This window comes from Balaenoptera physalus (assembly GCF_965194825.1).
Source record: "Balaenoptera physalus genome assembly, chromosome: 4".
NCBI classification, from domain to species: Eukaryota; Metazoa; Chordata; class Mammalia; order Artiodactyla; family Balaenopteridae; genus Balaenoptera; species Balaenoptera physalus.
Genome location: NC_138891.1, coordinates 72,145,814 through 72,157,532, shown reverse-complemented (window position 1 = coordinate 72,157,532; position 11,719 = coordinate 72,145,814).

Genomic DNA, 11,719 nt, shown 5'->3' with positions numbered 1-11,719 from the left:
TACACATGGCAAGTTTCATGTTTGGGTTCTGTGGTAGCAGACTGAGTATTATACTGGGAACCTCTACAAGCCAGAATGCTCGTGGAGGGTTGTTTTCTCTAGAGCACTGTAATTTTAAAAAATAACTTGTTTGTTTTCCTAGGTGTGGGAGCAAAGGCAAATGTTCCATATGGTAGCTTTCAAATAACGCCCTGGTTTTTACTCCCCTGTCTCACACACACCTGTCCTGCATTGTACCTGGTGTAATCAATTTTCAAACCTCTCTGGGGCTCTGTTAAGAAAATGGGATCTCTCTGCTCAGCTACCTTCAACTGTTCTGTTCCATAAATGTGTTGAAATCTCTAGTCCATTGATAATCCTCTTCCATTCCCTGTGATGTAGTGGGTTTATCATTTCAATTCCTTTGTTACCATCTAAGTGGGGTCCTTGGAGGGAGAGGAGATAATTGGGGACAAGCAATTTGCATGTTTAACTGCAAGTCTTTCCATTTCTATTCTCCAAGTTTCCAGTCTCTCTGCCCCCACCCCGCCCCAGCATGTTGTAATTGGCTTCTCTTTCTGGAACAACTGCAGGTTGGGCTCTGAATCTCTGCTGACATTGGGACTGACCAAGTCTGTTTTGGGAGAAGTCACTCTGGGCTTCCCAGCTTTTAAAAATCACAATTACTACCAGGGCGTGCCGAAGGCAGGGAGATTCCAGGACTCACTGTGTAGTAGCTGTGCCCACCCTCATTAGGCATCTGGAATGTTACAAGATGATTTCATCGCATCATGAATAGACAAGCATTAATTGAATTCAGTGGCTGGATCCACGGTACTGGGGAGCCTGAGATGCCCAGGGGGAAAAACAATGAACAGCTTCTTCCCAGTGACACTCTTCCTCCATGCCCTTCCACCTCTCTGTTGATGCTTCCAGGTGCTTCCTGGCTTTTATTACCCCAACACAGATATTGATATTTTCAAGTCCACTGCTTGGGATGGTTCTGTGTTCCAGCTGATGCCGCATTCAACCAAGCTTTATTAAATATATAATACATGCCTGGTACCATGAAATCAATTTTCCTAACCTTTACAACTGCCCTGGGAGGTAGGTATTATTATCCCATTTTATCGATGAGAAAACTGAGGTCCAGAGTGGAGCAGTAATGCACCTAAGGTTATGATCGACAGAGCTGTCTGTGAGCTCAAGCCAGAGCTGTCTCCTGGCTTCTGGCCTAGACTATTCCAAGCCCCCTCCCCCACTGCTTCTCCTGGTGTGGACGGGTCGCCTGCTCAACCCAGGACCTACTGCCTGGGGGAGGCGAGCACCAGGAGGACACTCATTCGTGGTTGTAGACATCCTGACCTCGGCATTCTAGTCCCTTAAGCCTATTAGGGGCTTCCGAGAGCTGAGAGTTATTTGTAGGGGCTTTGGTTACTAAGAAGGAGAAAAGAAGAGGGAATAAAGAGAGAGAAATAGGGAAGAAAAAAGGGTGGGAGAGAGGTAGTTGAGAGGGGAAGGGAACGAGAGGAAGGAGGTAGAAATCCAAGCTCAGGTCATTCTGACAGTGGCTGCAAGCATGGCCTTGACCCAGCAGGAGCCGTCCAGAGCCCATGGGAGGCACCGTTGTGTGGTGGGAAAGACAGAGAGTTGGTTTCAGATACGGGTCTGAGCAATGCCACTGACTGAGTTTCCGCATCCTCCTGGGGTGGTATAGGAGTCAAATGGATGTAAAAGTGCACTGTAAGCTGGAGCTCTGTCCCGAAGGGTCCCCTGTTTTTGGCACACCGTGGGGGCAGGGTGGTTCTTGATCTACCGCCTCCGCATCCCGGAGCAAAACCCAGAACAGTCCCACTTGGCACAAAGAAGACCCACGAATGCAAAACATCAACAGAAGATGGAAAGAGATAAAGGGATGCAGGATGTGTCTTCTGCACAAGCCTTTCCCATGGTCCTGTCCTCCCTCCACAGGCCCCGCAGCCCAGAGCTCCCACGCTCTCCCCTTAACCGCTGCAGCAGGAGCTGCCAGATTGAGGCCCGCCAGAACCCCAGCTTGACAGAAGGCAGAGAGTTGGGCCTCTTCCCTGGCTCCAATCCCCTAGCAATTCATGTCGGCAATGACATCAAAAGAGAAACAGAAAATGTCGCTATTTCTGAGTTTTTGCCCCCTTCAAGCTCAAGGTCAAAGTCAGCCTCAGTTTAAACTCTTTTCAGTTGATTTGTAGGACAGGAGTAGAGGAGATGCTATCAGTGAAACTCTGCAGCCCACCCAGCTTTGGGAATGCTATCATTCTAATAAGGTATTGGCCCAGCGACCTGCCCAGGAGCATTTAGGTGGAACACAGTCTATCTGAAGATGAACCTCAGAGAACCTCCTGGCTGCATCAGATCCCTGTGTGCCATGACCCTCCCACTGCCCAGCACCCTTTCTGGTTCAATTAAAGTAACTCCTGGGCACCGTAAGATCTATTAACATTTCCAGTGATGATGAAAACATCAGGGTTCTCTGTTCAGATCTGTCAATAGGAAGAAACAAGCTGCCTTGACAGGTAATGTATCACACAACCCTAGAGGCAATCAGGCTCTTTCTGGAAAAGAAAATAAAGAAAAGCAATCTAAAACCAGTTGGCGAAGGGCACAAAAACTAGCCAGGCTATCCTGTCCCCATGCCTTGTGCAAGCACATTCTTGTAAATCTCTTTTTCCTTTTATGCCAGGGTGTGCTCCTGCAAAACTAGACAGCCTTAAAGGATCCATTCCCACAGGCAGAGTTAGTTGTTCTCTGTGGAGCATAATGGCCAAAATAATGACCACCAAAGATGTCCATGTTTTAGTCCCCTATGAATGTGTGAATAGGTTACCTTCCACGGCAAAAGGGACTTTGCAGAAGTGATTAGGTTTAGGACCTTGAGATGGGAAGATTATCCAGGTGAGCCCAATGTAATCACAAGGGTTCTTATACGTGAAAGGAGGCAGGAAGCTGGAGAGAGATTTGAAGATGTGACAATGATGCTATTGGCTTTGAAGCTGGAGAAAGGGGGCCATGAGCCAAGGAATGCAGGCAGCCTTTAGAAGTTGGAAAAGGCAAGGAAGTGGATCCTCTCCTAGTTCCTCCTGAAGGAACCCAGCCCTGCTGACACCTTGATTTTAGTCCAGTGAGACCCATTTTGGGTTGGCGGTCATTTGGTATAAGAGCAACAGGAAACTAACTTTTCCCACTTCCATGCCTCAATTACAGCATCTAGCACATTTTACTATAATTCTATAGTGTATGGATCTGCTTAACTGGGCTCCTTGGGGTCAAAGCTACATATTAAGTAGCCTCTCTGTCATGGTGCTACTGGGTCTAGTAGGTGCTCAGAGTTAGCTCTCCTGAATGAATATGTCATATCTACGCTGGCCCGCAGAATCAGAACTGACAGAGGTCAGCTGCGACCCATGCTGTGCTGTTAAGGGAGTTCACCTTTGACCCCACTGCCTTTAGAGAGTTAAATGTTCTTCCTTATTAAGGTTTTGGAAAATCAGGATTTGCCACACATTTAATGATGAGCACAGGTTCCCATAACTGTTTTCTGAGCAAGTGTGGCCTTCGTGTGTGTGTCTCTGAAGCTTGGAACAGAGGGTCTAAACCCGAGGTAACAGGAAGGAGAAAGGGCATGTGGATTAGGTCTCTAGGAGGGTGGTTTGAGATGTTGGCCTTCACCTTGAATGTTATGTTCAATCCTGGGAGCCAGGATTAATAAGTAACCTAGCAGAGAGAGTGTAGAAGAAAATGACTGGGACGAAGGGTGGGAGGGGGAGCTGATGAAGAGCTGGAACCCAGTCACAGGGAAACTGGTTGAGAGAGCCGGGGTGTTCAGCCTGGAAAGGAGAGGATTTGGGGGGTTGATCACTGTGTTTAGCCAGTTCAAGGGTTGGTATGGGGAAGAGGAAGGGCTTTGTTCCATGGGGTCTCAAGAGACAGAACGAGGACCACTTGGCAGGAAACACAGGGTGGGTGGTGGAGGAGACGCTTGGTCCCAGGGTTGGCGTGGCCATCACGTGGGACCATGAGCTGTCTCTGTGAGCTGCTCAAGCTGTGGCCAAGCAGCCCCGAGATGGAAGGAATTCCAGTGTTTGATGGAGACAGATGTGAGGCTGCTACGTGTCCTTTAAGGTCCCTTCTCCCTCACACGGCCAGTGATTACTCGACCCTGCCCTGGGTTGAACTGGGTGGATATGGGTGTACCCTGCTGCCCAGACTCCGGCCACTGGAGACACTGGCCGTGGCCTTGTTGAGCTGATCTGCACAGAGAGGAAGAGCAATTTGCAGGCTCTGTGTCAGCGTGGGTCCTTAATGCCCTGGGGTCAGTCCACACCCTCAAACATAAAACCAGCCGTACCAACAACAGGCTTTTTGCAGCTTGCTCTTTCCGGGGAGGAGGCCTCTCACTGGACAGCAGGGCCTCCCAGGGGTTTATATTCCCAGATTGCTTTGGAAAAGCTCAATCCTAGGTTCCCACACAGTCCTTAGGGGGCTGGTCCCTGGCCAAAGTGTGTGTCTGCTTTTCTCCCCTCTTCCTGTGCCTCTTCTTCTAGCTACCCAGCCCCCCGCCTAGGGATCAGATGCTCACTCGGCTACTGACCAGCTATGTGACTGTGAGTGAGTTCTTTTCCCTCCTTGGGCTGTGGTGTCCGCATCTGTAAAATGGGGGTCTGGACCAGGAGGTCACTCCCACTCTGATGCCACAGAAACCCAGAGTCTAGGACCTGAAAAAAATCACTTCCCTTCCTTGTCCATTTACCTCTGTCCTTTCAAAGACACATCCCTGCCCCCTCCTCCCCGCCCACCCCAGGCTGCCTTTGAATGGCTGACCCTGCTCATCTCCCTCCGAACACTTAGGCAGCTACAGAAAGGGCCTTTTCCCAGAACGAGTGGAGAACCAGTCTAAGTGCCTGTCCAGGTGTCCCCGTGCCCATGCCTGTTCCTACTGCCTGCACCACACTTTGTAGAAACGCATTTTGGCTGGTTGTGCTCATGACTCCTGGTTGGAGGGCACCTGGAGAGGTCCCCTCTGAGCCCCAGGTTCAGTCCGTGCTGTGGCGGAGTCCAAGGCTCCCCGCTAACTAGGAATGCAGCCTGCGTGTTCTGCAGCAGCTACCTGCTGCCCAGTCCCTGCCCACAAAGAGAAAGCTCATCCTCTGGCACCAAACCTGGAGTCTCACTCGTCCTAGTGCAATGGCCAGAGGATTATCGTGGGTTATCGATAATAACCCCTGGGTTATCGTGGCCCTGCTCTTGCCCCCGCCGCCGATGGCTGGGGATAGACGTTCTTGGAACAATCATGGTGAGACACGGGTGAGAAAGTGCTTTGTGATTTGAAGAGCTCCATGTGAGGAATGACTACATCTGGGAGGTCCACTGGGCACCCATGGGACAGTGAGGCAGGGCCTCCCCAGGACTTGGGTTCTCCCTGGTAGCATCTGGGGAGGTGTGTTAGGTCAGCAGGTGCTACTGTACGTGGGCTTAGACGTGTTGAGTCAGGTGCTTCCTGGAAAAAGAGTGCGAACCAGAGCAAGAGCAAGACAGAGAGAGAGAGAGAGAAAGATGGAGAGAGTGAGAGTACACGTGGACCCCATCTTGGCTGTGCCCCTCACTGCATGGCCCTTGGCAAGTTCTTCTCTCTAAAATCAGTTCCTTCAACTGTAAAGCGAGAAGGTTGCTTTCAATGCCAGACATCCACATGCCCCTATCGGTGAGGCTCTGTGAACTCAAGGCTCTTCTCCGCCTCCTTGGGACTCCTGGACCACATAGCTCCTGAGTTGTCACCAAGGCTGAGGCAGAAGGGAGACCAGAGCGGTCTGGGCAGCTCGGTGGTTGGAGGAGGGAGCCAGTGGGGCCATGGAGATCCCTGCTTGGGCTGCATCCTCCACAGGCCTCCCTCACCGAGCAGGAGCCAGGGGGAGATGTGAGGCTGGTTCCCAGGGGCCCGCCCGCATGGTGGGTGGTACAGCTTCCCGGGCACGTCATCCTCCTGACAGGCCTGCAGTGCCAGCCTCTTAATCAGAGCCCAGCCCTTTGGACTTGGTTTATAGATCGAGTTATGGGACATCACATAAACGCCCAGTGGAAAACCAGTTCCTGCATCTTCCTTTCTTCCTGAGGAATTCCTGCTTCTGCTCAGAGTAACCAGGTGGTCCCATTGTTGGGCATCTAAAGACTCTCCCTTTTAAAAACGCTTGATTTTATAAGAAGTCAACTCGAAGATGGGCAGGTCTGGATTTTCTGGAGGGAAGCCCTGCACTTCAACACTTGGCCGAGAGAGCGGGGTCAGCCTCACGGCCACTTGATGTTGTTTCGAAGCTCAGGTGACAGGAGCAATATTTAGGGCGAGTTGCTGGAAAGAGAAGACATGGGAAGTGGCTCATACACTCCCCCAGATACCCTAAAAGATGTCTCTCAGACGAGCCAGAGGTGTAGAGAGCTGTAAATGTATTTTAAAAATTCCTATCCATAAATCCATACAGAAAAGTATATAAATCGCATGTGTGCCGCTGGATGAATGATCACAAAATGAATTTTGAAGTATTCACTTTTAGTCGCATCCCTGAATACCTTTGAGTCCTTCACTTCTGTTTTCCCTCCTTCTTTCCTTCTTGCTTTTTTTTTTTTAATTAAAATTATTTTTTTTTTTCTTTTTGGCTGCCCCGAGCGGCATGTGGGAATCTTAGCTCCCCGACCAGGGATCGTACCCATGCCTACTGCAGTGGAAGTGCGGAGTCCTAACCACTGGACCGCCAGGGAAGTCCCCCTTCTTGCTTTTAACTTAGGTTATTTTGTTACATTTTATTTGAGCCACCTCAAATCCTTTCTGGAACCAGCAGGGCTGAGAGTCAATATACAGAAAGATGAATGGGTTGAGGGATGAAGACCTATTTCTCTGAGATGACTGGGAAGCTGCTGCACCCAGAGTCACCAGCCCTGAGGGCCATGACTCCATCCTAGACGTGCGGAAACGCCTCCCAGCAGGGAGGGGGTGGTGACCTTAGCAGGGGAGAGCCCGGGGTCATCCTTGTTCTGCCCTGACGCCAGCTCTCTCCTCCCCGTCACTTGTCACCTGGGTCTCCATCCATCCTGTCAACCACTTCCTGCCTTCCTTCCAGGTTCCCAGTTGTAATAAGTACTATCACGCATTCCTGTCTTCAAAATCCTCTGCTGTCAGCAGCAAAGCTTAGTCATTTCCCTTAATTTGCCAGCAGGGAAATGGCCGATGCCAGAGAAGACAGCCTGTCATTCCAAGGACTCAGGTGATGGCTCTGACAGTGGAACCCAGGCACCACGGTCATTTAGCCTTGTTTTCCCCTCAGAGCAATAACCAACAGCTTCATCTATGAGGAGCGGCAGCTCTTTCAGCTCTCATTTCTTATGCAAAGGCTGACCAGAAGGCAGTCTTCAGGGATAATATGTTGCTCCTCTGAAGAGCAGAAACTGATGGTCAAAGGTGTGGTGTAACACAGAGAATGCTGGATTCTCATCCCAACCTTTGACTGAGACTTCTCTAGAATTCAGTTTCCTTTTCTAGAAGAGCATAGATTTAAACTGGATGAAATCTAGGCTCCTTTCCGGTCCACGCCCTCCTCCAACCCCTCCCCCGAAGCACATGGTTTGGGTGGGTAGTGGTGTGAGAACCACACATTTTGGCACTTTTAGGTGCCAAAAATGGTGCTGGATAATAACACGTGTATAAGCAACCGTTTGAATAAAAGAAGAAACCCCAATTCCTTCTGATACCGATTTTATTTAGAAAACTTTGCTAGACATTTCTTTTTTGGACAAGTCCTTAAAAAAGGGAATAGGGGCCAAAGGCCTGAGATGAACCTTGCTATGAGAATGTCTCACTTTCTGAACTGCAGATGCTGCAACCTTCCAAGGTACTGGATTGAATAAATGGCCTAAAAGCACAGGTTGGAGTTTTTCAAAGCAAATGAGGGGGCAGAATTACAGAGGCCTCAGCTCAGGCAAGCTGTCTGAAGGGGCTCCAATCTGAAATGCTCTTTTCAGGTCTTACGATGGAACTGAGTCGCTGAAGGCTCCAAGTGCAACGAAAGCTCTGAAGGAGTTGGTCACAACTTATGCAGACCCAGCCCAGCCGACTCCCATCCTGAAAGAGCCGCTGCCCCCCAGCCCAGCCTGGGGAGGAGCCTGGGTCATTCTATGCACCTGCGCGGTGAGAGAACGCCAGAAAAACGTTTACCATTTACATGTAATAAATGATAATAATAACAATAATAATAAATAAAGCTGGAAGCTGTCGGGTCTGGGCACTGATGTGTGCGGTGGGCAGTGCAGAGTCAAGAGGGTCTGAAATTAGTCAAGGCGAATGCAAACATAAACTGTGAACAAAATTTGCCCACCTCCCTCCTTCACTTCCCTCCTCCCTCCCTCCTTCCTTTCTTCTCCTTTATCAGATGAGATCGGGTGAAAAGTTATGATGTTTTCATAGAATAACAGACCGTCATAAATAGTTAGCTCGTGTAATGTCCCCACTTTATGGATGGGAAAACTGATACCCAAAAGCGGAAGTGACTTGCTAAGGTCCATGTTCTGGGCTCCTAGCTGTCCATGCCTTTCTTGAACCTGTTTGTCTAGCTAACTGCGTTTTCTTGCTCCTTTTTGGGTTGTATACTGAGAGGAATTTATAGAGAGTGTGCTGAGCAAGGCAGGTTTCTCAGAGTGGGGAGCAGGGGAAGGATGCGGCTCCTTGGATTGAGCCCAGGTGCCCCTGTGTTTTTGCGCAAACTTCAGTCATGTAGGTCATTCAAAACAGACTTGTTCATTCATGTAATAATTAAGGAAAACACAGCAGCTCTTACAGCGCTCATCTCTGACCTTTAATTAGGTGTAGTGACGCGCTGGAAGCTGCTCTAGCCGTGAGGACCACGAAGTTGTTAGTTTAATCATTTCAAAGGCTGCTCTGTTTCATTGTGGCATAAAATTTGGAAGTCTCATATGAAAATTTACAATTAAATATAACTCGAATAAATTGCTTTAGGCCAAAGAGAACTTTACCCTTCTTCCTGTGACCAGCCCTGTCCCCTTCCCACCCCCATCTGTTAACTGTCTATTTTCAAACTCCCTGAATCCCTTTGAGGTAACTAGATGATTGGGCTCTTTGAAAAACAGTGTTTAAAAAGACATTTGGTAAGCTTACCGGCGTCAGTCTGTAGATTTCAGAGAGAGCTACTGGTTAGGCTCAAACTGTCCTACCTGCGTGACTTGAGGCTGCTGGGACAAGAAAGCAGACTCTGAGGCCTCTTGGTCTACATGGGCTGGTCTCTTGATAAAGTAATGAAACCATAACAACCACTACCCTTCCTGGTTTGCAGTCAGCTATGGAAAAAATTCCAAAAAAGTCTCTCAGCCTGGCATACAAGGGCTTCACAATCCAGTTACCTATAAAAGCTCACACCCTCAAACAAGTACCCTTTCTTGCCTTTGGGCCTTTGCTCACCCCATGGCCCTTGTCTGGAATGTCCACCCACCCCCTTCAAACTCTTTCAAAATCCCATTCATCCTCGAAAGCCCTGCATCCACCCTGCCATGCCTTCCTTGATCTATCTCAGCTAGAGAACGTTCCCCTCCTCTGTCCCTTCTGGACACAATGTTTGCATGAGGTCAGGACCTGTTTTTAGTTTGGGATGCTTTATGTTGGTTGTTTATGTGTCTCAGGCCCCTGAGACTGAGCTCTGAGGATGGGGGCTGAAGGTCATTCCAGATGGTCTCTGCAGACAGTTTGTCCCTAGCAGAGCGCCTACCTGGAGCCCAGCTGATGGCCACAAAGGTTTGCTGGGACATTTGTTCATCTGGACTGTGAGCCTAGCCCATCCCTATGATCCTACCTGCATGACTCACTTAGAAAAACAGCATTTCACCTGGGGGCTGGTCCTGGGCAGTGGAGGTCCCTCCTGAGAAACACTGAGCCCTGGCTCACAGGGGCTGGCATGGAGGATGGGGTCTTTAAAATATGGGGAATTTCAGGAATGTTTTCTTCATTATAAAAGTCGTCAAATCAATTTCAGAAAATGTGGAAAAAATATAAAAGACAAAATTATAGGGGAGGGAAAGATGCTTCTTATTCCCGTCACCCAGAGGCAGGCCAGTCTTCCTCCAAGGCTCAGACATGTCTGCTGGGCGAGGGGAGCTGAGTTCAGGCCAGAGCAGGGGGGTGGCTTCTGTGACCTGTCCGCGTCTGGGTGAACCAGGAACCAGCTCACTTAGACTGGGTTTCTGTGTTCTTTATTTCGGATAATGTTTTCAGAAAGGCCTAATTTTTAATTTCATAGAAAAAACATTTCACCAGTTAAATAATCATCTTCAACTCTGTCTAGCATACCATTTTTAAGGGTACAGTTCTGTGGCATTAAGCATATTCATATGTAACCGTCATCACCATCCACCTCTAGAACTTTTTAATTGTCCCAAACTGAAACTCTGTACCCATCAGGCATTAGCTCCCCATTTCTCCCTCCCTCAGCCCCTGACAGCCACCATTCTACTTTCTGTCTCTGTGAATATGAATACTTTAGGCACTTCATATAAGTTGTATCATACAGTATTTGTCCTTTTGGACACTTGGGTTGCTTCTCCCTTTTGGCTATTATGAATAATGCTGCTATTAACATGGGTGTACGTTTATCTATCTATATCTATCTACCTATCTATCTATATGTACATATACGTACATACACCTGGAAGTGACATTGTTGGTTCATATGGTAATGCTATGTTAAATTTTTTTAATTTTTATTTTATATTGGAGTATAGTTGATTTACAATGTTGTGTTAGTTTCAGGTGTACAGCAAAGTGACTCATTTATACATATACATATATCTATTCTTTTTCAGATTCTTTTCCCATATAGGTTATTACAGAGCATTGAATAGAGTTCCCTGGCTATGTTTAACTTTTGAGGAACCAACATACTGTTCTCCATAACAGTTGCACCATTTTACATTCTCACCAGCAACACACAACTGTTCCAATTTCTCCACATCCTCTTCAGCATTTACTAGGTTCTATTTTGGGCATAGAAGCCATCCTAATGGGTGTGAAGTAATATCTTATTATGGTTTTGGTTTGCAATTCTCTGATGACTAGTGATGTTGAGCATCTATTCATGTGCTTATTGGCCATTTGTATATCTTCCTGGAGAAATGTATACTCAAGTCCTTTGCCTGTGTTTTAATTGGGTTGTTTGTTTGAAGACTGCTTTTTCACATGTGAAATCCCCTCTACTCCCAGGCTTGACAACCTCTGACCAAACAGCTTCCTTGGGACACTCATGACTCAAAACACATCACCATCATCATCAGGAACAGAACCCCAGGATGAAAAACCATCTCATGACACCTGCCTTTGGAGAAACACCATTAATAACCTGGTATAGGTGGAGATGAGTCTGGGAGCTGTCACTGGGGATTTTAAGAAGGTGACTTTCAGAATCCTCCTACGCTGTTGGTGGGAACGTAAATTGGTGCAGCCACTATGGAGAACAGTATGGAGGTTCCTTAAAAAACTAAAAATAGAGCTACCATATGATCCAGCAATCCCATGGGCATATATCCAGACAAAACTCTAATTTGAAAAGATACATACACCCCTATGTTCATAGCAGCACTATTTACAAGAGCCAAGACATGGGAGCAACCTAAATGTCCATCAACAGAGGAATGGATAAAGAAGATGTGGTGTGTATATATG